Genomic DNA, 24,890 nt, shown 5'->3' on the forward strand with positions numbered 1-24,890 from the left:
GTAGAATACAAGTTTAGACTGTAATGGATAAGCTCTTTTATGTGACAATAGTCTAATGTCTATGATTGATTGACCGATTGTCAACAGGTCTACCATTAAATACCAATCACGACTTTAAAATCTTTTTGTTGCCCTCTCATTACAGCTAAGTCTCTAAATGATAAGTTTTCACTAATAATTGATCACACTGTATGAAATTTACAAACAAAAAATTATGGGAAGATACACATTATAAACCCAAAAGGAAAGGTGATTCGAATTCACCATGTTTCCACTAGATTGCTAACATATATTTATAGCACAAAATTATATCAGAGTCAAATATTGAAGATGAACATAGATCTTAAGCATTTTATAAATCCAGCCTAAAATGAACAAAGATATAAAAGAAAAGTACCTTTTTGACATGAGGCACACTATAAATCGGTGCAAAAAGAGATACTACAACTATCAAATATGTGTTTACTATTTAGTGATCTCCCTTTCCTCCCTTTTTAGAGGAAATTGTCCACAATTTTGCTAATAACTGGGAAACACCTCAAAGAACAAACATCTTTTCCAACCAAGTATGTAATAGTTTTCTTGCTTCATATATTTCCAATATGAACAACTTCTGATATTGGGGGCAGAAAATTTGTAGTACTTTGTCTTGGGGTAGAACTCTGTCGAGTAGAGGAGTCACAAAAGGGTAAAACACTAGATATCCCCCCTCTTTAGGACTGATGGTTATGGTTAAAGATTATATTCCAGGCACTACATGTGATATCCCCATTTGCATAAATTGATGAACTGTAGCACAATATTGTAATTTTGGCAATTGGAGACAATTTTGGGTCTTTGACTTACGAAAAATGGGTAGAAAGAGACCCACACTTTAGAAAAGGGAGGCACTATTCACCAAGAGGGAAAATTTAAACTTCTAGAGGAATGTGGGGGCCACCAAAGGAGGCAATTCAAACCTCTAGGAAAGGGGGATGAATTGGTGGGTTGTGGGGGCCACAAAAGATAGATAAAGGGCCAAGACTAATTAAGGCAGCAAGAAGGCATTTCTCGGGATCTTTTTGACTACCATATCTCAGAAATTCAACCTCTCTTGGAGCTGTTTATTGCAGGAGTTGGAGTGCAATTGAGCATAGGGATTTCAGGCAAAATTCCACCCCATCTTCAAAGAAATTTGAGTCTCTCTAGTTGGGAATTTGGGGAGTCCACTTCCGGGCTTCTAGAGAGCTAAATTGTAGCAAAGTTTCTAGTTTTGTGCACTTCTTGGATGCAGAGGCAGTTTTTGTTGCATAATTTGGGGCCAGATACAATGGATTGGAAGAGCTAGCTAATTGTAGGAGAATTTCCTATTTTTATGTTGGAGTTTTGGAGATAATTTGCAGGGCTAGAGTGAGGCATTTTTGTGGGCCGAAATTCCTAAATTTTGGCAATTTGTGGAGTTTACTGGGTAGTGCCTGCACAAGCTTGAGAGTAGGGTTGTCGGGGATTGAAGTATCGAGGAGTTGGGCCTCCCGGAGCTGATTTTCCGATTCGGAGAGGATTTACCAACGCTGGGATTGGAGGATTGTCATCAGTAGCAAATTTATTACAGGGAGTAAGTACAGCTAGCCAAAGAACCACTCACACTATTTGGAGGGATTTCTCTATGAAAATTCTATTACTGCAACAATTGATTTATTTTACCTACTTATTTTCCAATAAGTTATTTACGAAAACCCTTCAGTAAATATTAAAATAAATTCTACTGCAGATATCACACCATAATACAGAAACAAATACATGCACAAGAATCAAACACATCAACACAAATATTTTTGGACAATTGTCCCCAGAAAAACCCAATGCGGGAAAACCAGTGCAGTAGAGGAGGATTTTATTATTAAGCTTTTCTCAAGTACAACTAGGGTGCCAAACTGGCTCACCCAACAGAGACAAATCCTCTGGCACCTCCCCTAGGCTCAGCGTCTGTCCAGCTAGCCTCTGCGCAGCTCCTAGACCCTCTGCGTCAGCATCTACCTCACTGCGTCAGCACTTGGGCTCTCTGTGTCACCCACGCAGGCCCTCCAGTGACTGCGCAGTCCAACTGCCTCTGCGTCTTCCTAAGTAGCTTTGCATCTGCCTCTCTGAACTCTACCCTGGTCCTCCAACACTGTTCTTGCCTCTCTGTTATGTACTCGCTACCTCTTGCTGCAATCCAGACCTCTAGTTCGAATTTCTCAGCAAGCCCCGCTCCAAAAATCGAACTGACTGGTCTCCCTTAGTATGTCTCCAACTGACCCTCAAGCCTTCACTTATACTTTTCCTGTGGATGAATCAACGACCAAGATTAAGTCCCTAATCAATGGCTAAGATTTGAATAGACTTGATCTTTTTCTCTTAGAAGCTTCTCATCCTTATCTTTATTAATACCCTTTAATATTTTTATTTTCCTATGTTTAGACTTAGGGACTCATTAAAAATATTAATTATTTTAATAAGTCTTCATCTGGATGGAATTTTCCAAAACAATTTTTGGGTCTTGGAGATCTCATGTGCTTTAGCCTCTCCACCAAGTTTCATGGCTAGAGCACATCCGATGCTACCCCAAATCAACATTCTCATAACCCAAAATTAGCCCAAACCATTTCCAAGTTTTTGTGGGTTTTAGGAGAGGAGACTGGGGCTAAAGTTTTAGGGCATTCCGAGTAATATCCAAAGTATAATATTCATTTCCAATTGGTAGCCAACAACAAAATTTAAGGGCGGTGTGCATTTCCAGTTTGGGGCCATTTCCACATCTAGGTCTGAGATATACCTCCTGGGTTTTGCATAGCTTGCATAGCAAGCCCAAGTTCTATCATTCCTACTCATATGTGTACCCAAATTCTCTTCATTAATTAAATGGCTTAGTTATTCTACTAAATTTTTTGGTGTTTTGATTTGTTTGTATGGGTTTTAATTTTATCTTGTTGTTCCTAGTTCATTGTTCTGTTATTTACTGTTAATTTCCACTTAACCACTCCCTAACTTCGATGTTTGAACCAGGAGTTCTGCTAGGGCTTGGGTGCAAAAATTAGGCACATACTTCCACTTGAAACCCATGAGGGAGGCAAATGCGATTAAATTCACCACCTTGCACCTAGATGGGGATGCGTAGGATTGGTGGTGTTGTTGCTCAGATTGTACAGGCATGATGCGAAAATGACTCAGGCCAGGGGCTATCACTTTGATCCCCAACCTCTCTATTCTAGCTAGCTCCCAACAGCAGGCTATGCGGGGTACTCCCTATGGAAGATGGAAATGAAGGACAAGTTGGCAACCAACGGGTCCGAGAGACATGATTGAATGGCCTAGCTACTTGGTTAATTTTAGCAAGACTTAAAGATCAGATTAGATTTAAATGTGAGACCAGTGCCTTATGGAGTCAACTTCTTGCTTATTACCAATTAGATGCCAAGTAACTAGATGAACAATCGTTGCTTGGATGCTTGACTATCCTAGATGAAGTGCAAATCCTACAAGCTAGGTGAAATGAAAAATCTTGGTTGATTTTAAGTTATATGCCTATTCTAAATGTGTCCTTCCTCTTAACTATTTTGGAACTAGTCTCTAGAGTATGTTGTGGGATAGAAGCCATAGGGAAGCAAGTAGAGGCTTGACTAACGATACCTCCCCTTGTGTTCTAACCACCTGATGCCTTCGGTGCTGCAAAGATTATGGCTCTGACAACGGCAAGGTCACCGTGTTAACCACTAAAGAGGTGCTAAGTCCATTAAGCTAAATTGAGAAAGGCGGTCCTATTGTCTATCAACCAAGCTTATGCTTGAAGGTAAGTTATTAGATGCAAGACTAGCTTAGAATGATATGCAAGGTGAATGAGTGATTCTTAATGTGAAAATTTGGATGCCCAAATTTCTACTGCATCAACTGATTATGTTTCTTCTAAACACCGAAATTACTGATTATGTTTACTGTTAATTACCGAACAAAATTATTTACTATTTCCTACAATAAACACCGAAACTAATACACTGCAGCCTTCACCATTTAAATAAAAAATGTGGAAACAAGAAACTGAAAAAGAAAGAAATACACCACATCTACACAGTTATTTTTGGACAAATGTCCCCGAAAAAACCCAATGCGGGAAAACCAGTGCAGCAACTCAGAGGGTTTTATTATTATGTAGTAGTAATTTATGAATACAATCTCTAGATGCCTTTCTGGAAATCTAGTTACAGATAATATCATTGACAGAGAGATAAGTGAGGTTACCTCACACTATCACTGGAAATCCTGGCTGATCCAACCACTGAATGCACAACCCCTCGCTGCCTCTACGTAGTCTCTACGAAATCACTGTGTAGGCCTTGCATGACAGCTACTAGGGTCTGCATCACTGCTCTCGGCTGATCAATTTGCCTCTGAGATTTTGACATCTGCCCTCCTAGTCTCACATCCTGGCTTCCGACTCCAAAAATCGATCTCTCCAGCAAATTTACGGATTCCCTCTGGGCTTCCGCGCTGCCTCTGTGTGGCTTTGCATTAGCCTCTCTGGCTTTGCGCTGCCTCTGCTGGATCTCTCTCTCTCTTCTCTCTTGAGTATTCTTCGATTGAGAAGGATTTTCCTTCTGATACCATCCTTGGCCCTCACTACAAAATATCACTATAGAAAATCTCTCTTGCAACTGCTCTGCTTGAGAAAATCGAACTTCTGATCTCCCCTTTGTGTGTTCTTCAAGTGCCCCTCAAGCCTCTTCTTATATCTTTATGTTGGACAACCAACAGCCTAGATTAACTTCTAATCAATGGCTTAGGTCATTTTGGCTTGATCCTTGTCTGCTTCTAGAAGTTACACCCACAGTTTAGATTAATACCCATTAATCATTTTAATTTCCTAAGTTTAGACTTAGGGTCCCATTAAAAATAATTAATTATTTTAATAAAACTATCTCCATGTGGAATTTCCCAAAACGATTTCTGGGTATTGGAGAATGCATGTGTCTAAGCCTCTCTGCAAATTTTGAGACTTATAGCACATTCGATGCTATCATAAATCAACACTCCCTCTTAGCGAGGAATATGCTCTAGCAGTGCACCCTGCTAAAGCATCACTCTGTTCTGTAATATCTCCTTCTGCACTGCTGATGTTTGACATCATGTCCACCAACTCCTGTGCAAAGGTTGCATCTATACTGCTGCTGACCCTACAACTGTCAACTCTACATTCGTACTGCAACTCCCTCTTAATTCTGCATTCGTGATGTTGCTGGCACTACCACTGCCAATACTGCATCTACGCTGCAACCTTCTCCAACTGTTGCTACTATTGCATCTGCAATGGAAAAGCATCCCAAATTACTGAACTGGTGTTCAGTATGATGCATCTCGTTGTTGGATTCTGACTGCTACTAGTCTCTACGCTGACCCTCCAAAGCCTCTGCGCTGCTGCTAACCTCTGCTCTGTCCCAACTGCGTTGCTGTCAACTCTAGCTCTGCGCTACTCAATCTCTGGCGCTCCTAGCCACTGCAACTATCACTCTGGCACTCCTCTGCAATGTTACCAGACACGGAATCGGCAATAAATCGGCGAGGCAAAAGAGCGAAGAGTTTTAATCGGATCGGGAAAAAATCGTTGAATTCATTAAATAAAAATATACACATATATTGAATTAAAAAAACCATTTTTCATTAATATTGGGTAAAGGTATGTCCAAACAATGCATAATATCAATAGATGTCCAAAATATCATGAATAAATAAGTATCTCATATATGTTATGAGTCAACACATGATCCAAAGCACTGAGTCTTGAGTCCTTAGAAGCATATGCTTCTAAAAGTTTACAAAAAAGTTAAAAACTGCATACTAATCAGAAAAAAATCAGCAACTAAGAGTCTAAAACTCTTAAGAGTGAGAACTAGAAGTGATTCCTTCCACTCCTTCGCTTGCTTGACTCTCAAAGTTCTCCAAGTCATGAAGGCTGAAAAGAGGAGGCTCATCTAATTGAACCCATTCTGCTGCATTTGTAGCTTGCAAATCTATCTCTTCAAGGTCGATTGGGGAATGATCTATACCTGTCATTATCATGAGACATTGAAATGTGAATTAAAATTTCACTTTGAAGTTTGAACTTTAAACTTTTAAAGTACGAACTAGATTATGAAACCTTCAAATTCAAGCTCTCGAATCTCACCTTGTATTTGTTTGTTGCGAAGTCGTAGATTGTAATGGACAAATACAAGGTCATTCAAGCGTTTTTGTGTCAATCGGTTGCGCTTCTTAGAATGTATTTTCTCAAACATGCTCCAGTTGCATTCACAACCTGAAGCACTGCATGCTTGGTTTAAGATTCGAATGGCAAATCTCTTCAAATCTGGCGTATCACTACCAAAGTTTTGCCACCAAAGACCTAGCAAGTGGTAAGGGTTTGTGAGTAGAAGACTAGAAGTACCAAATTAGTAAATAGTAAAAACTTAAAAAGAAAAGAAAATTTAATAAAACATTTAGCATACAAAATAAAGTTTAAACAAATTTAATGAATTGATGAAGCCTTCAAGTTGGGTACCTGGCAACATCTTTGACCTTTGTCTTATAGCACTGGTATAGGAAAACAATTTAGATGGTGCCCTATAATCTTGTAGTTGGGAAAAGACACGACTTTGTTGTTTTGGATCAGGGAAGCACCTTTCCACGCATGTCATAAGTCCTCTGCCAACCTCCCCATCCTCATTAAATTTGCTCTTATCATAAAAATATTGCGGGTTTAAGAAGTACCCAGCAGCATGTAAGGGGGAATGCAATTGCCTATCCCAACGTGCATCTATAATGTCCCAAAGAGGCATATACTTTGTCTCATCATCCCCATATCTTCTTTTGATGGCCTCCTTTGCGAGATCCATCGCCTCATAAATGTAACCCATAGCGGGTTTGTCACCATCAACCATCCTGAAAGTTCAAGCATTCAAATTTACTAATTTAGAGAAATATGAAACATTGTAAATAAAAAGAAGCTTGAAATGAAATTTTAAAAATGAAAAAGTTAAAAGACTAAAAGTACCTGAGAACTCTAACAAGGGACTCCGTCACAGCAATAATCTCTTCGGCATCTTTCCAGAAGCCATCATTAAACACAAGTGCGGCAATTTCGATGCCTTCAGGGGTCTTCGAATGTTTAGATGCCATCCACTCAGGTCCCAAGAACATCCTCTTCAGATTTATCTTTTGCTCAACCACAGATTGCAAAGATATGAAATTTGTTGCAAATCTAGTCACTGCAGGTCGAACAATTTCTTTACCTTCAGTGTATATTCTCATAGTGTTTAGGACAATAGTGTGGTTGTATAGGTATTTGGTTATGGATTTTGCCTTCTCCACAACCTCATGAATCCAATGAAGCTTACTAATGTCCTCAAGCATTAAATCTATGCAATGGGCAGCACAAGAGGTCCAAAAAATAGTGGGGTGCCTCATCTCAAAAAGTCTACCAGTAGCCATATAATTCGCTGCATTATCGGTGACAATTTGTACAACATTTTCTTCTCCCACTTCTTGAACGACTTCCTCCATCATTTCACATATAAGTTGGGCAGTCTTAACCTTATCTGAAGCATCCACTGACTTGAGAAACATTGTGCCTGCGGGACAAGATACAAGGAAATTTATTAAAGTTCTATTCCTCTGATCTGTCCATCCATCACTCATGATGGTGCACCCTGTTTCTACCCATGATGAACGAAACTCAGCTAGCACAAGCATGACATCTTCAACACTCTCTAACAACATATCTGTCCTAAGGCTCTCTGATGTAGGGGCTTTGAACCCTGGACCTGCAGCAGCAATTGCATTAATCATAGCTTGCCAATAAGGACTTCTGGCACAGTGGAAAGGTATGTCAGAATATACCAAAATTTAGCAATGGCCTTCCTTGCCTAACTATAGATATTTTTTTTCCAACCAGTGCCATCCAAGGTAGGTTGGGAACAGGGTTTTGTGCGGGGAGCAAAAAAGGTGTTTATGTTTCCACCTCCAGTGTCGAAGGAAGGAGTTGAAGGACTCGCATGGCTTTGAGTTTGACTTGGCCTCGGAGGCATGTGTGGAAAACTTGGGAATGGCATTGAGGATTCAACAGATTGAGGTGACATGGGGCTAGTGGCAGAAAAAGTATCAACTCCAACAGTTCCTATTTCAGCATTTTGCTTTGCTTTCTTGGCATTATGCTGCTCTAACATCTCAAGGGCCAAGGCTGCTTGGTATTTGACATTGTCGTCAACCTTGCCGCAAAGACCTATATCATGGCCAGGTATTTTTGCAAGGTGGAACTTGAATCTATAAATGCCTCCACTACATTCCTTTTTGCAAAATTTACAAAGGAGCGTGGATTTTCCGGGAATCTTGTCACAATAAGCCCAAGCAAAGTCTCGCTCTCTCGGCATTGTTGTTGCTTTGAACTTGTGTTTAATTTGTGGCTTCTGTTAAGATTTGGAGTCTGGCTTCTATTTAATTTGTGGCTCCTGTGAAAGACAACAAAAAATCAAATTTAAAAATGATCCAAAAATTTAAAATATGCTAGAAATTTAAAAAATTAAATGAAGACAGATGTCAATAAAGTTGTAAACTTGTAAACATATAGAAATGTTGCTTTTCAATAAAAGCAGAACCCTGTGCTTGGAATCTGGATTATTTCTGGATTATAAACCCTTCTGTAGTCAAAAGAAGTTTCACAAGTTCAAAAGCATTTGACTGTGGTGAAAGTCTTGTCAATTGTGGATAAAAGTTATAAAACTTCCTCCATTGATGATAAAACTTATGTTCCAGCACTTGAGTCTGACTACTGAAATTTGATGATGGTGGTGGACAGGTTATGTTCCATGATCCTGTTAGCACACCAACAGAAAACACTGCGACAGAAGTTCGCTTGGGGAACAAAAGTGACCTAGATTTGTCGAAAAGGCACTTCAAACTTGCTGCAAGTTATCTGGCACCCTGGAGCTATCTGCATTATTTATTTGGGAGTAACCAGGGTTGGAGGTTTGGTCAAGAAAATCGTTTAAGTCACTCAACGCCTCCAAACTCCATTCTGAATTAGAATTAAGTGTATGATCCCCATAGGCATAGTCCATAACTACAGGATCGTCGCCATCAGGTCCCAACAGTGCTGTTTCTATTTCCTCTAAAATCTTCAAATTCGCTGCCTGCCCATTGCCACTGTGAGCATTTCCGACTAGGTCGGCTGCATCCTCTGCTGAATGGAAATATCTAGAATCAGAAGAATATGATTGTGAATGCTGTGAAGACAAAGGACTTCCACCAGAAGATTGAATACATATAGAGCTCTCGTGTGAAAGTTCATTGTTACATGGAAAACTTTCATGAACGTATTCTTGATCTTTAAAAGAACCATGATTGTGTGAAGAACTGTGGATTAGATCATCATGCATTTGGTTTCTTTCACTGGAATAAAGTCTTTGACTCTGACTGGTTTGAGGCAAACCGTCAGATCCAAATTCCAATCCCTTGAGGAGAAAGGGGAGAAATTGGAGACCTCTGATCAATCATCTTCAGGGTTCCAGCACTACGCTCACCAGTCGTAGATGTGTGATCAATAGCAAAGTTGCCATTCTGTTTTGGGCTTAAATCTGTTGAACAAGATCTGAAGGAATTTCCCCAACGACGTTGGAGATTCAGACCGATTCCTCCAGGCATGTACTGCATCCCCATGTTTTTGGAGATTTCGGGAACACCTGGGAGGTTTCCACGATACCAAGAACTAGTCTGATAACTGTTGTCATCTCCCCTCATCCTGGATACTATATATGTTAACAGTTACTGTCAATAAAGTTATAAAGTATAAACTTCACGCAGGTTACCGTGGTTTGTTACCTCGTCCTCAAGGTTGAAGGCGGCTCGGGCTCACGCCGGTTCAGTTATCCGGCTCGGGCTCACGCAGGTTCAGACTTCAGTAATCGGGCTCACGCAGTTTCTCAGCGATCCGGCAGGTACTCAGCAATCCGGCGGCGTCGAATGCAGCTCTGCGGACTCAGCCAAAGTTCTAACGCCTTACCGCCATAAAGTATAAACCGAAACCCGATAAAAAAACTGGCGGGACTCGCCAAAAAAACGCTGAATCGGCTAAATCGCCAGACTCGCGAGTCAAACTCGCGTTGACCACGAGTCAAACTCGGTCAACGCGAGTTGACTCGCAGAGTTTCCAGTCGAATCGTTTCGCCGCCGATCAGAGTATAACTCGCGATTAATCGCCAAAGTCGGCGATTCCTGTTTCACTGCTCCTCTGCACCAATTGACATTGGTCCATCCTCCTACTCATTATTTGGGCTCCCATAGCAAGGAATTGATCTAAGAGGTGGAGTCCTCAAGGATCCTGCCCATCTGCAGTCCTTTCGAACTACAACTCTAGATCACCCCACCTCCCTCCTAGAGATGTCTGGGCTATCATGGAGAAATCCTCCTCCTTGATCTTTGCGGTTGTAACCTTTGGATCATGCTTCTCATCTTTGTCCTTCTTCTTGAGAGGACATTGTGTTGCGTAGTGACTGAATTCACCACACTTGAAGCATTTGATCTTCGAAACATATTTCTTCTTCTTCCGTTGCTCCTGCTGCCCCTTGGATGCGAGGGCTGCATTCTCTTCCTCCTCCTTGGACTTCGACCCACTGCTGCTACTTCCGTCAAGTTTACACTTGACCAAGTCTCTCCTCAACTCCTCTTGCTTAAGAGTTGCCCACATTTCATCCCAGTTTGGCAAAGTCACCCTGCCCAGGATGCTCTGGACAAAGACTTGCCACTCCTCAGATACTGAATTTAGGGCCAGTCTTACCATCTCGGAACCTTGAGGTGTTGACCCCACAACTGCCAGCTCATCTTGGGTCTCTTGAAGTTTAATGAGGAACGGATCAATGCATTCCCCCTTCTGTAGCTGCAGGGATCTCATCTTCTGCTATCAGTACATCTTCTGCTGCTTGGAAGATCTGTGATATAGCGTTGACAAAGCATCCCACATCTCCTTGGCAGAGTCTTTGCTAGTGATGTGACAGACTATATGATCCTTTACTCCGTCAAGGATCATTCTCTTTATCTTTGCCATTTCTCCCTTGTACTTCTTGAGCAGATCTGGATCTGTGAGCTTAACTACCATGCTATCAACGTAGACTTTGAGAAAAATGCTCATCCAAAAGGCATGTCATCCTTGCCTTCTAGATCACATAGTTCGATGCCCCATCCACCCTATCCTGATCTCTCAGTCCACTGGCTGCCATCTCTACCAATCGAAATGTCGAATGACCTCCTCTCTCCTGTTGCTGCTCAGCAAATGAGAATTCTAATTCCCTGGCTAGGAATTCTCTAAGGAAGAAATTCCCTCAAGTGTCTTTCCTCTTCCTTTTGATGTCTTTTTTCCTAGAAACTACCTGCAGAAAATTGCATCCCACCAAAAACCTCTCTTCGCTAAAGCTTTTGTTGCCCTACTCCCTCTGCCACTAATGAATCTCGATCTGGAAATCCTACCTCTCTGTCGACTCACTCAGAGAGAAATTTACCACGAGAATCTTGCCCTCCTAGCCTGATTACGCAAACCCTCAGGGGATTCGAATTGCTACCTCTACAGGAATTTCGAACTCCCTTCCTCCTTCAGCGCTGGGCTCTTCCAGCACTACTTTCTTGTTCCACCTGTAACCATGTGAAAATTTGCATGCCCAAATTTCTATTGCAGCAACTTATTATGTTTCTTCTATTTGTTAATTACTAAACAAAATTATTTACTGTTTCCTACAATAAACACTAAAACTATTACACTGCAACCTTCACCATTTAAATAAAATGCAGAAACAAGAAACTGAACAAGAAAGAAATACAACACATCTACATAGTTATTTTTGGACAAATGTCCTCGGAAAAATCCAATGCGGGAAAACCGATGCAACAACTCTGAGGGTTTTATTATTATACTGTAGTAATTTTTGAATACAATCTTTGGATGCCTTTCCAACAATCTAGTTACAAAGAATATCACTGACAGAGAGATAAGTGAGGTTACCTCACACTATCACTGGAAATCCTGGTTGATCTAGCCACTGAATGAACAACCCCTGGCTGCCTTTGCGCAGTCTCTATGCAATCATTGCATAGGCCATGCATCACAGTTACTGGGGTTTGCGTCATTGCTCCCTGTTGATTGATTTCCCTCCGATATTTCGATTTTTTCGTTCCCGGTCTCACACCCCGGCTTTCAGCTCCAGGAATCAATCTCTCCAGCAAATTTACGGATTCCCTCTAGGCTTCTGCACTACCTCTGCATGGCCCTGCATGGCTTTGCGTCAACCTCTCTGGCTCTGCGTTGCCTCTACTGGATATCTCTCTCTTCTCTGCTGAGTATTCTCCGACTGGGAAAGATTTCCCCTTGGATACTATCCCTACCCCTCATTACAAAAGATAACTATCGAAAATCTCTCCAGCAGCTGCTTTGCTTCAGAAAATCGAACTTCTGATCTGCCCTCTATGTGTTCTCCAAGTGCCCCTCAAACCTCTTCTTATATCTTTGTTAGGTCCCTATACTACTAGTGTAACCCCTTATTGTTATTAGTACAACCCCCTTATTATATTTTTGTGCCCATGTAGTCCCCATATTGTTATTATTGTGCCCCATAGTAGCCCACTATTATTATTATTGTGCCCTTACATTATTATTGTTATGTCAGCTTTGATTATATTATGACCCCTTAGACTCCTATTTATAGAAAGGAGGTCTTGTCATTTGTATCGTCCAAGAATTGTTCATTTGTGTAATATAAAGGAGATTTCCCCCTCGAAGAGGCTGAATTCTAGGGTGTTAATCTATCTTTTCTATCTTTTTGTGAACTGGTTCCATAACATTTGGTATCAGAACTTTGGATTCTAGGGTTTCACTGCTCCAAACAGGACATCATGGAATTTTCGCTATAACTTTGTTTCTGTGACGTTTCAAAAGCGAAAAAAAAAACCCATTTGAGACGAAATCGCACTGAACCTCGAGTCCGAATTTTAGATCTTTTATCACTACATTTGTGAAGATATGATTTGAGGAATTTAGGGTTTTTGCAAGCTTCAGAATTTCATCTAAAATAGGTCATTGTCGAATTTTCGCTATACCATTTTCTCTACGAAGTTTTAGAAGCTAAAGCAAAAACCCATTTGAGAAGAAATCGTTTTGAACCTTAAGTCCGAATTTCAGATCTTGGCTCACTTTATTTCTGGATATATGATCTAAGGAAGTTAGGGTTTTTGCAGACTCCCGAATTACATCCTAAATAGTTGACCTGGGGAAAATCATCATAACTTTTGTTCTGAGCATCAAATTGAAATTTCGTAAGAAGTTTCAAAAAGAGGACAGCCTGTAGTTTTCTTTATACCAGTTTCAGGTACTAAGGTCGAAATAGTGACATGTGGCACTTCGTTCAAATTTTCTCTACTGAACTAGTCTATGATTAGGTCATCATGGGAGATTGGGAATAGATCTTTCTTCAGGAATCCAATTGAGATCAGACTTGCGGATCTAGAAAGAGGACTACGAGGGCTATTACATAACACAATTTCAGAACTTAAAGATACGAAAGTACAGAGTTGCAGTCGTTTCAATATCGAGCACCTAAAATCATGAAAAAGCGAGATGAGGAAGTTTGATGGCAAGGATCTGGTAAATTGGATACTACAGATGGAGAAATATTTTGATCTACATGGTGTACCACTATTACAAAAGGTACATATTGCATCTAATTATTTAGAACCGAATCAATTTTTATGGTATAAATGGATTTGTTCTCGTAAACCACTTGTCACGTGGTTAATTTTCACGAAGGAAATGATAGCACATTATAAGGATACAAAGAGAAACACCTTCTTTAGCCAATTGATAAATCTCAAACAAAAGGGTTCAATGGTAGAGCACATTGAGAACTTCCAAAAATTGAATATAAGGGCAAATGATATTCCAAAGAAGAATATGGTTGATGTCTTCATAGGGACTTTAAAGGATAACATGCAACACGAGGTTCGTCTTTGGGAACCTGATTCATTGGGGAAGGCATTCAGGTTGGCAAGGAAAATTAAAAGATAAATTATGGAAACAAGGAATCCCACCACTCACGACTATAATTATGGAAGTGTTTTTTCTCCTAGCCTTCCACAACTTTTAAGGTTTACACCACAACAATTGGAAGAAAAAAGAGAAAAAGAGCTTTGTTACAATTGTGATAGCAAATACACTAAAGGTCATAAGTGTGCTAAGAAGAAATTATTTTACATAGATTATGAAGAGGAGGAAGAAAAGGATCAAGAAACATCAATTGAAGAGGATATACACTAGGAACCCACCCCAGAGAAAGAAGAAATGAATCCGACCATATCTTGTAAAGCATTGGAAAGAATTACCACTCCTCAAACTCTCAAGATAGAAGGACATATCAAGAAGAAAAAGGTTCAAGAAGTGAAAGATCACATCAAGAAAGAAGAAATGAATCCGACCATATCTTGTAATGCATTGGATGGAATTACCACTCCTCAAACTATCAATATAGAAGGACATATCAAGAAGAAAAATGTTCAAGAATTGAAATATCACATCGAGCATCAAGAAATGAATCCAACCATATCTTGTAATGCATTGGAAGAAATTACCACTCCTCAAACTATCAAGATAGAAGGACATATCAAGAAGAAAAAGGTAATAGTGTTGATTGATTTGGGCAGTACCCATAATTTTATTCATTCTAAGATAGCCAAGGAATTGAATTTCTCCCTATATCCAACACCGAAGTGTCAAGTGATGGTTGCAAGTGGAGGAACCATAAATTGCTCTGGAAAGTGCCATAATGTCAAGCTATCCATGGGAGAATATGTATTGAATAGCCGAATGCTTTCCATTCCAATGGGTGGTGTTGATGTTTTACTAGGAGTCCAATGGCTACAATCTTTGGGTACGATAGCTTTTAATTTTCAAGAACTTTTCTTGAAATTTTTTTGGGAAGGAAAGGAAGTTGAATTGAGGGGTATCAAAGGGAAATCTGAAAATATAATCAATTCTAACAACATGACAAATCTTCTAAATAAAGAACAACGGGGCATAATTGCACAATTATGTTCACTAGAGGATCCCACATCAAAATCATGTATTTCTCCAGATCTCCAAAATGTTTTGGGCAATCATTCCAAGGTATTTGAGACTCCCAAAGGCCTCCAACCTATTCATGATCATGATCATGCTATTGATTTGATTCCAGGAAGTGTTCCTCCAAACATCAGGCCTTACAGATATCCATATGCCCAAAGGAGTGGGAACTCATTCAAAAGTTGCAGAAGATCCCAGTTCAAACAATATTGCGATAACTTGACAAGGAAGGAAAAATCATATTGGAAAGTAAAGCAGTCACAAAACTGAGAAATCGACAACTACGAAATAGATCAGTTTCAAAGTATCTCATCAAGTGGAAGAACTTACCCACTAAAGATTCCACATGGGAGGACAAGAATTTATACAAAAGCATCAAGAACTACTTAGGCGTTGAGGACAATTCTTTTTGAAGGAGGGGCATGTTAGGTCCCTATACTACTAGTGTAACCCCTTATTGTTATTAGTACAACCCCCTTATTATATTGTTGTGCCCATGTAATCCCCATATTGTTATTATTGTGCCCCATAGAAACCCACTATTGTTATTATTGTGTCCTTACATTATTATTGTTATGTCGGCTCTGATTATATTATGACCCCTTAGACTCCTATATATAGAAAGTTGGTCTTTTCATTTGTATCATCCAAGAATTTTTCATTTGTGTAATGTAAAGGAGGTTGCCCCCTCGAAGAGGTTGAATTCTAAGGTGTTGATCTATCTTTTCTATCTTTTTGTGAGCTGGTTTCATAACAATATTTCTATTGGACAACCAACGAGCCATATTAACTTCTAATCAATGGCTTACATCATTTTGGCTTGATCCTTGTCTTCTTCTAGAAGTTACACCCACAGTTTAGATTAATACCCATTAATTATTTTAATTTCCTAAGTTTAAACTTAGGGTCCCATTAAAAATAATTAATTATTTTAATAGAACTGTCCTCAGGTGGAATTCCCCAAAATGATTTCTGGGTATTGGAGAATGCGTGTGTCTAAGCCTCCCTGCAAATTTTGAGACTTAGAGCACATCCGATGCTACCAAATATCAACACTTAAGGTGAGATTACTTAAATGTTTCTTTAAGTACATAGTTATGATTTTGTTCAAGTTAAGATATCAAGTACTTAACAATGCTTAGAAAAGGTAATCTCAACCACAAGGCAAGTGCTTAGATTCAACAGTGCCAACAAGAGATAACAAATTCCCACGATACGATTGCTCAAATATAAGAAGGATGCTCTTAACGATGATTGACCAATATATAGAGTTCACAATAGATATCCACTTACAACGTGAACAAATGACAATGAGAGCACTTATTCCACTTAGAACAATTAACCAATGATATTGGATGTCAATGATGATTTACTTAGAACAATTAGAGATCTTCCAAGATATTTCAACCAGATAAATGCCAATATTACTTAACTCCAATTGTCAAGAGATATTCAATTAGATTAGAATCCTTCAAACAAAGAACACTTCTTAATGCCAATGTGAGATTATCATTCACACATAGATATTAATAATGAAAGCACTACTCACCAAGGTTCTTTTGATTAGAAAAGATAAACACGATTAGATACTAATATCCAATGAGTTCATAGATTTATTATGCATCCAAAACTTATGTGCTTTAGGGAGTGAGTTAATGTGCAAAAATTAAGATGATGTAACTTCACAAGACAACAAATGTTAGATGCTAGCACATTAATCAATGAAGTAATTTTTTTCCGCAATGAACTTATGAGAACATGAAGCAATAAAAACACTTATGTAACTTGTATTCCAATGTTATCCAAGCAAGAGAATTTTATAACAACAATAAATTACTTGTGAAAATAGTGAACCAAATGCAAAGAGACACTAAACCTTATCACTTCCTTTCAATGGAATCAGTGCGGAGATGATTGTCACTTATGATATTCAATGAACAATAGGACAGAAGTAGATTACTTAACTTTTATAGCTCTTTTAGGTGACAAATGAGATGCATATGCTTGCTAAATATGAAAAATATGAACCCAAGATTCAAATAAACTTTACCAATCACAAGATCTTGAAAATGATGCAATTATCACTGCTACGAGTCAGTCTTCAGTATGAGTCCAAATAGATATGACAGTCATGAAAACATGTGAAATAATGAATGCCAAACTTGCTTGAGTGACTTATCAATGTGTTAGATAGATTATCAATTTATTTCATGCCACTTAGATATGTATTTGACTATTGTTAGAAATATATTGGACTGTTGTAGCAAACTGTAAAGGAAATAGGGTTCAGAGACCAAATTCTTGAGGCCCAAGGCCTAGGAGTTTTATCCACAATTTCGTCAAGTGGCTAGATGATCCAGGTGGATATTGGTGGCCACCTTCCATGTCCACTTGGACCCCCACCATTGTTTCTTTCAGCTTTTCAGTTTCCTTAATTGTAACATAGTTTACTATTTTTAGCAGTTTTTCGGGTCCTGAACTTCCGAAGCCGTTTTGAGGCCCTAAACGACGTTTCTTGGGAAAACTGGGAGCAACATGGGTCCATGGACAGATGTTGCTCTTCCCAAAGTTGTAGTTCTCGGATAGATCTTTCTAACGAGATACTATGTGCATCAAACGGAGATCGTATGCCAAAGTTACGACTCCGAGAAGTTGATGTACCAATTTACCCAAACAGGGCCCACAGTTTGGCGTTTCATCTTCTAAGGTTAGGTTTTTGGATTTTTAGGGTTTTCCATTATTTCTCAACAATATATAGGCCTTCGAGCCTTATTGTAACACAGTTCAGAGGCATGTCGCCACCACATCTCTTCTTAGAGATAAGCTACCATCGCCTTAGCTGGTTTATTTCCATTGTTGTTTGTAAGCATATTTCAGTGTTTTACATTAATGAAATGAAGTAATATTTTCGCTGCATCTCTGTGTTTATGGTTATCTTTGTAATTTGTTGCGTTCCTGTTTAAATCTGGATCATTAGACCACCTGCACACACAAGAATTGACCCCAATACCACCAATAGATCAACTCAAAAATTTAAATGATAACCCAAAGAAGTGAAAGAGGGCAGATGAAGCAAGATAGCACTAGGAAGAGGGGGAAGCAAGCCTCTTAGAGGCTGTGGCTTGCATCAAAGGCCAAACTAGGCCTGAATTGGGGTGAAAGGAGCCCACAAGGGGCTGCCGCAGAGGGACAAAGGCCTTAGAGGCCTGCGGAAGAGGAGGAGAAGCCTTGGAGAGGCCACGACAGGGGTATCTATTGGGAATCAAGATTGCCATTAGACCAAAACCCGTAGGTGTTAGTCAACGATCGCATCGCCAGAGATAAGGATCCACGAGAGGCGGTTAGTCCATGTTGCGAAACACACAGAGAGAATTAGTTTATCCAATGTCCAACAATTCCCCCCCAAATGCGAGTCGAGTGTGTATCGAACTCGTGACCTACCCTCTGATACCACTTGTTGGGAATCACGATTTCTGTTAGACCGAAACTCGCAGGTGTTAGTCAACGATCACATCACCAGAGATAAGGATCCACGAGAGGCGGTTAGTCCATGTTGTGAAACACACGGGGAACGTTGGTTTATCCAATGTCCAACAATCTCAAGGCTAGATGAGAGCAAGAAGGGATGAGCAGAAGCAAGGGAAGGCAATGGAGAGTTGGAAAGAGGCTGTTGTGAGGTAGGGGAGGGAAAACAAGGTCAACAGAGGGCAGAAGAAGGCAGGGAAGGCTAGCAAATGAGGGAAGAGAAGGGATAGAGGAGAAGAAAGTGAGAGCGGAGGGCTAGAGAGGCCCTAATAGGCCTGCGACGGGCCTAAAGGAGGAAGTCAAGGGGTTAAGAGGCTTAAGTGACTGCGGAAAGGCTTAATCAATCCCAAAAGGCAGATGACTAGGAGGAATGAGTCACGCTAGGGCTTCAAGGGCTGATGTTGAGGCCTAGAGGCCTTAAAAGTTTTACAAACACTCGCCAAAATTAAAATTTGCTTCAGATCTTCACTAATTGCCAAAATTAAAATGTTGGGTTGTGTTATCTTCTTTCCACGACTACCCCATGTGTGGGGGGGATGATAGCCACCCCTATACGTTGTGCCGGGGGGCAGTAGCCTCCCTGCACGAGGTCCGAGGCAACGCCCTGGGAAATTTTTTTTGGACCCTATATTAAGTGGGCGAACCTACCTATGGTTTTGTGCATATATTTCACACATGGTTTTGGGCATGATGGTTTACTATCCATGGTCTTTTGTAGATCCGGTCAAGGGAACTACGATTATGTTCTGATCTAAGGTTAATGGATTGGGGTTTATGGATGCTTTGCCTTGTATATATATGTATTGTAACATTGAAAGGAACATAATGAAAAATCAATCAATAGTCCCGGTTTTGGGATCCAAGGGAAAATCTCGGTGTATATCTGTTTTATGTTTTATGCTCTCGCCATTGTTTATTTTTTTGTTTTTAGAATTCGTATGCAAGTAATTTTTGTACAAGGTTAAAACCTACAGGTAGATGACTAGGAGGAAAGGGTCACGCTAGGGCTTCAAGGGCTGACGTTGAGGCCTAGAGGCCTTAAAGATTTTACAAACACTTGCCAAAATTAAAATTTGCTTCAGATCTTCACTAATTGCCCAAATCGCTGCAAAATCTCGAATTGATGGCCTTACAAAATATTTGGGGACTAGATCTTACCCTCAAGGGCCTAGATCTATCTCGAAACCCAACAAATCTCTTTGAATCACTTGGATCTAACCTGCATAAATGAAATAAAAAATACACAAAACCCCAATATATATATATACAAAAATCCAAAACCACAAACCCCAATTGCAAAACAAAGATTAAAAAAAAAAAATTACAAAATCTATTTGCAAAATATACAAATGCTTGAAAGTTTTTTTGAGGAATGATTTTTTTGTAAAATCTTTTAACAGTGGCTTGATGTATTTCGAAAAATAGATGTTGGCCAAAACCTCATCGAAGTAAGAAAATCACATAAAATATCTGAAGTCCAAACAAGGTCATCTTGTGCCCACAGTCTATGAACTTGAAGCCCAAGGGCGGGGGAACCTACAAACTCTATAAATTTCTTAAGTGAAAATTTATTAGATCATACAAAGAATCGGATCACCTAAGATAAGCCCAAAACTTACCAATAGAATGTTCCTATCATCTACAAATAAAATAACAATTCATATAATATTGAAGCACAATATAGGAAATCACATACCTAGCACATACCATAGATCAATGAGACAAAGACACCATGAACTGTACCCCAAAATATTTTATTATGAAATTCAAACGTTCCTAGTAGAACAGTGGCTTCACACCAACATTTACAAAATTATATTTGACCAAAGATCAAGATGGAAAAAGGAAGCCAAATGCCTTCTATTTATAGAGAAATTCCTCCAAGTGGAAAATAACAACTAGTTGGATTAATCCTTGTCAAAATAATCTCGACCGTTGATGAATATTTGATCAACTTTTAATCTTTGTTCTTGAAAATATTTATTTTTTGAGGAATTTTCGAATTTCTCATTAAAGCCATTTTTTATTAGTTCAAAAATAATGATTTTGAATTAATTTCCTCAAAATTTTGACTTTGACCTAACCACCAAGGTCCAAGGGTCCAAATTTTCTTGAAATTTCCAATATGGGGACCTCCAAAAATTAACTTCTTTTAGACCCACGAATTTTTCCACATGGAGAAATTAATTTCTCTAACATTTTCATTTTGACTCTAATTAATTAATTTTCTAGTTTGGGATTTAATTTGATATTTGTCAGAGAATTAATTAATTGAATCATGAGGGGAATAATTATTTTTCCACCCTCAAATATTTTAGCCATGGTGTCTAATTATGAGGGACCATGCGAACGAGGAGGCGACGGAACGGGAGCTCTGGAGATCGCTGCTAGGGTTCTGCACCGAGTTCAGACGGCGCAGACTGTTCTGCGCAGACAACCAACAAGGACCTGACTACTCGTACAGGCATCACTAAACAGGGGTGTAAGAAGGCGCAGGGCACATGGGCGACCCCCAGGGGGGGGCCTCGGCGACCTCCCCCATCGCACACGAAGTGCAGCACCAAAACGAGAGAACAATACGGTTTGGAACGATCCATGAGCACGGCATCAATCAAGAGAACCTGCGCCAGAATGAGCGCAAAGGAAAAGAAAACCTGGAAGCTAAGGTAAATGGAGAGAAGGTGAAGCAAAACCAAACAAATGGTACCCAGAGGGTCTCTTCAACCACCTGCAAGCCAATAGCTACAGATCGACCTAGAATCGAACTACCGGGGGAAAAAATAGAAGCAAGAATACAATACATGATGGATCATGCACTCATTGGGAAATTCATAGGGTTTTGGCCAACGGAAAAAGCCCTCTATAGTTGGATTGCAGCGAAATGGAAACCTAAGGGAGATGTGACTCTGCAGTTAGGCCCAAAAGGATTCTTCACAGCGATCTTTTTCTGTCCGGAAGACAAATACAGAATCCTGGTTGAGGGTCCTTACTTCTACAACTCAGCCGGCCTTTACTTGCGGGACTGGGCTCCCAGATTCAACCCGGATCAGGAGGATCTCTCATGGGCACCAGTCTGGATACGACTATACTCACTGCCGGATGAATACTGGGATGAGGATATCCTGAAAAACATTGGAAATGGTTTGGGGGAATATATAAGAACTGCTGAAGAAACGAAACACCGAAGATACACATCTTACGCCCGCATATGCGTCTTCATGCGCCTAGACAAAGCCCTGCCAGAATCGGTAAGTCTCTCTCACCGTGACTATGAATGGAACCAGCCTTTAGACTATGAACATGTTCCGTTTCGCTGCCGCAAATGCCATGCCATAGGGCATCTCTTTAGAGACTGCCCCCTGAATGCTCAAGCTAAAACCCCCTCCCCCACCGATTCTCAGACCAATGATGGCTTCACCAAAGCCCCTACTCGCAAGCGAGCACATAAAAAACCATCATCAGGGAAGAAACCCAAACAGAACTCCGCCCCTGACCATGCAGTCAGGAATAGCTTTGGAATCCTGGCTCATATCACGGACGAGCATACCACTTCCTCTCCTCCATGCACTGACCTCCCCTCATCCTCTTCCCAGCCACCTCCCGCTGCCCCTCCATCCAAACCCCCTTCCTCAAAAGTTCCCCCAACCCACAACTCGGAGAGCAAAGAGAAGCAGAGGGACAAAGACATTGAAATGGAGGTTGATGGATCCTCTGGCCCCTTACAAGGTCCAGATATACCTACGGAAGGAGATAATCAGGTGCAACAAATGGAGGAAGAACCGGAAAGTATAGATCTACATGGATTAGACATACTCGAACTAGAAGCAGCATGCAAGAAGAAAGCATATGAAAGCATCCCAGAGTTCCAGCTTGACAAACTGGAAATGGTCATTTCCAGAGCCTATCATCAAAATCAGCTTGGCATCCAACCAGGAAGTCAATGGGATTTAAGCCAAACCCCAAAAGATTCCAAAAAAAGGGGAAGAAGAACCGACCTCCAAAGAACAATAGCGGTTGGGAAGATTCTGGTAGACTCCGGTAGGTATGCTAAGCTTACGAAGTACTACAAGCCCTCCACCAATAGTGACTTATGAAGCTCATTTCATGGAACCTTAGAGGGCTCAACGGCCCAGGAAAACTCAGAATGCTTAAAAATATGGTAAAAATGGAAAAGCCACAAATATGTTTTTTCCAAGAGACAAAATGTAATAGTTCAACTCTAGAAAGAATCCTCTCTAAAGCCTGGCCAGGATGTCAATCAGTTGCTGTAGATGCATCTGGCGCTTCTGGGGGATTAGCCATTGCATGGAACTCTCAAGCACTCACTCTGTCAGACTTTCATGCTTCACACAATTTAATACAGGCTACCTTCCACATAGTTGGCACAAATATTCATGGGAATCTCTCAAATGTATACTTCCCTCAGGAAGCAAGGGAAAAGATTGCTCTCCTCCATACCCTAGAAGTTCTTAACACCAATAGAAGGCACCCACTGTGGATAGCTGGAGGGGATTATAACATGATAACAAAATTAGAGGAGAAGATAGGAGGCAGAAACAAGTTGGAACAGGAAAACACCCTCTTCAAAAACTTTATTCAGAGTGCATCCTTGATAGACTTACAGTTCTGCAATGGCACTTTTACGTGGAGCAATCGCAGAGCAGGCATACATCAGATAGCCTCCAAGCTGGATCGCTTCCTTATCTTAGATAACTCGGTCCACCTGGGGGGAGATTTCTCGGCGGCCATTCTTCCTCACTCTGGCTCAGATCATTGGCCGGTTGCCCTCCAATGGCAGCGTCCAGGCAATAACACACGAAGACCTTTTCGCTTTGAGGAGTTTTGGTTCACTCATCCCTCACTCAGAGACTTCGTTAACTCCACATGGATATCCTTCAGCCCTCCAGAAGGATCCAAGATGTTTCAGTTTCAACAGAAACTCAAACATCTAAAGCTTAACCTCAAGAGATGGAACAGAGAGACCTTTGGAAACATCTTCAAGGCGCAAAATGATCTTCAAAAAGCCCTGGAGGATCTCCAAAGAGAAATAAGTACATGCGGCCACACAGAGAGAACCCTCGAACAGGAGCAGCGCATCCATAATCAGCTTGAAGACAGAAGAAAGCAGGAGGAGATATACTGGAAACAGAAATCAAGAATCAGATGGCTAAAAGAGGGAGAAAGAAATACCAAATTCTTCCATAGAACCACAGTGCAACGCAGAATGGGCAACAATATTCCTTACATACAAAATTCAGAAGGAGAAAAGGTGGAGCAACATGAGGACATTGAGAAGGTACTCCTCGAACACTTTAAGCAGGTCCATCAAGAACCTGACATCAACAGACAACCGGCAATTGAAAGAATCACCCGCAATATACCAAAATTAATCACAGCAGAGCATAATGAACTCCTCCTTAGCCCAATTCAAATTCAGGAAGTCGACAATGCAATGACTCAGCTTAAAGAAGGAAAAGCTCCCGGCCCGGATGGATTTACCACTACTTTCTTTCACAAGTTTTGGGATTTAATAAGGCCGGAAGTTTGGGAGGTGGTGGAGGAATCGCGGGTTTCTCACTGGCTGCTTCCCTTGCTCAACACTACCTTCATAGCTCTGATTCCTAAAGAGGAGGACGCGCTCAAACCGGACAAATTTCGGCCAATCGCACTTTGCAATGTTATATATAAAGTTATCTCTAAAGTCATTGCAAATAGGCTAAAGCCCCTCCTGCCCATGCTCATCTCTCCGGAACAGTCAGGTTATGTGGAAGGAAGACAGATTTTGGACGGAATCATCCACACGCATGAGATCACCCACACTCTCAAGCATTCAAAGCAGGCAGGTATGCTTCTTAAACTTGATCTTTCCAAGGCTTTTGACAAACTTAGTTGGGATTATATTCAGCAAATGTTATCTGCTTTTGGATTCAGCCCCACCTGGATCCAATGGATCATGAGCCTTATCTCCTCCACCAGCTTCTCCATCCTAGTAAATGGGATCCCCTCTCGCCCCTTCTCCCCCTCCCGGGGTATCAGGCAAGGTGACCCCCTTTCCCCCTTCCTTTTTGTTTTGATGGCTGAGGGCTTGGGACGTCACATTAAGAATGCCCTCCACTCGCACCAGCTTAAGGGTATCTCCATACACCACCTGCCAGCAACTTCCCATCAGCAATTTGTTGATGACACGATGTTATTTGGGTACCCTTCTGTTCAAGAAGCTTCCATATTT

The 24,890-nt window shown here is 40.6% G+C and overlaps 1 protein-coding gene across 1 annotated transcript in view; it reads left to right on the forward strand.

The window, feature by feature from the left end:
• Positions 1-24,890, forward strand: part of LOC149224285 (uncharacterized) — a 657,847-nt gene that overhangs the window by 568,631 nt on the left and 64,326 nt on the right. The gene's annotated exons all lie outside the window — the stretch shown is intronic.

This window comes from Pinus tabuliformis, chromosome Q (genome assembly GCF_031772625.1).
Source record: "Pinus tabuliformis cultivar Carrire ecotype Pingquan chromosome Q, CPIR1, whole genome shotgun sequence".
Classification (NCBI taxonomy): Eukaryota; Viridiplantae; Streptophyta; class Pinopsida; order Pinales; family Pinaceae; genus Pinus; species Pinus tabuliformis.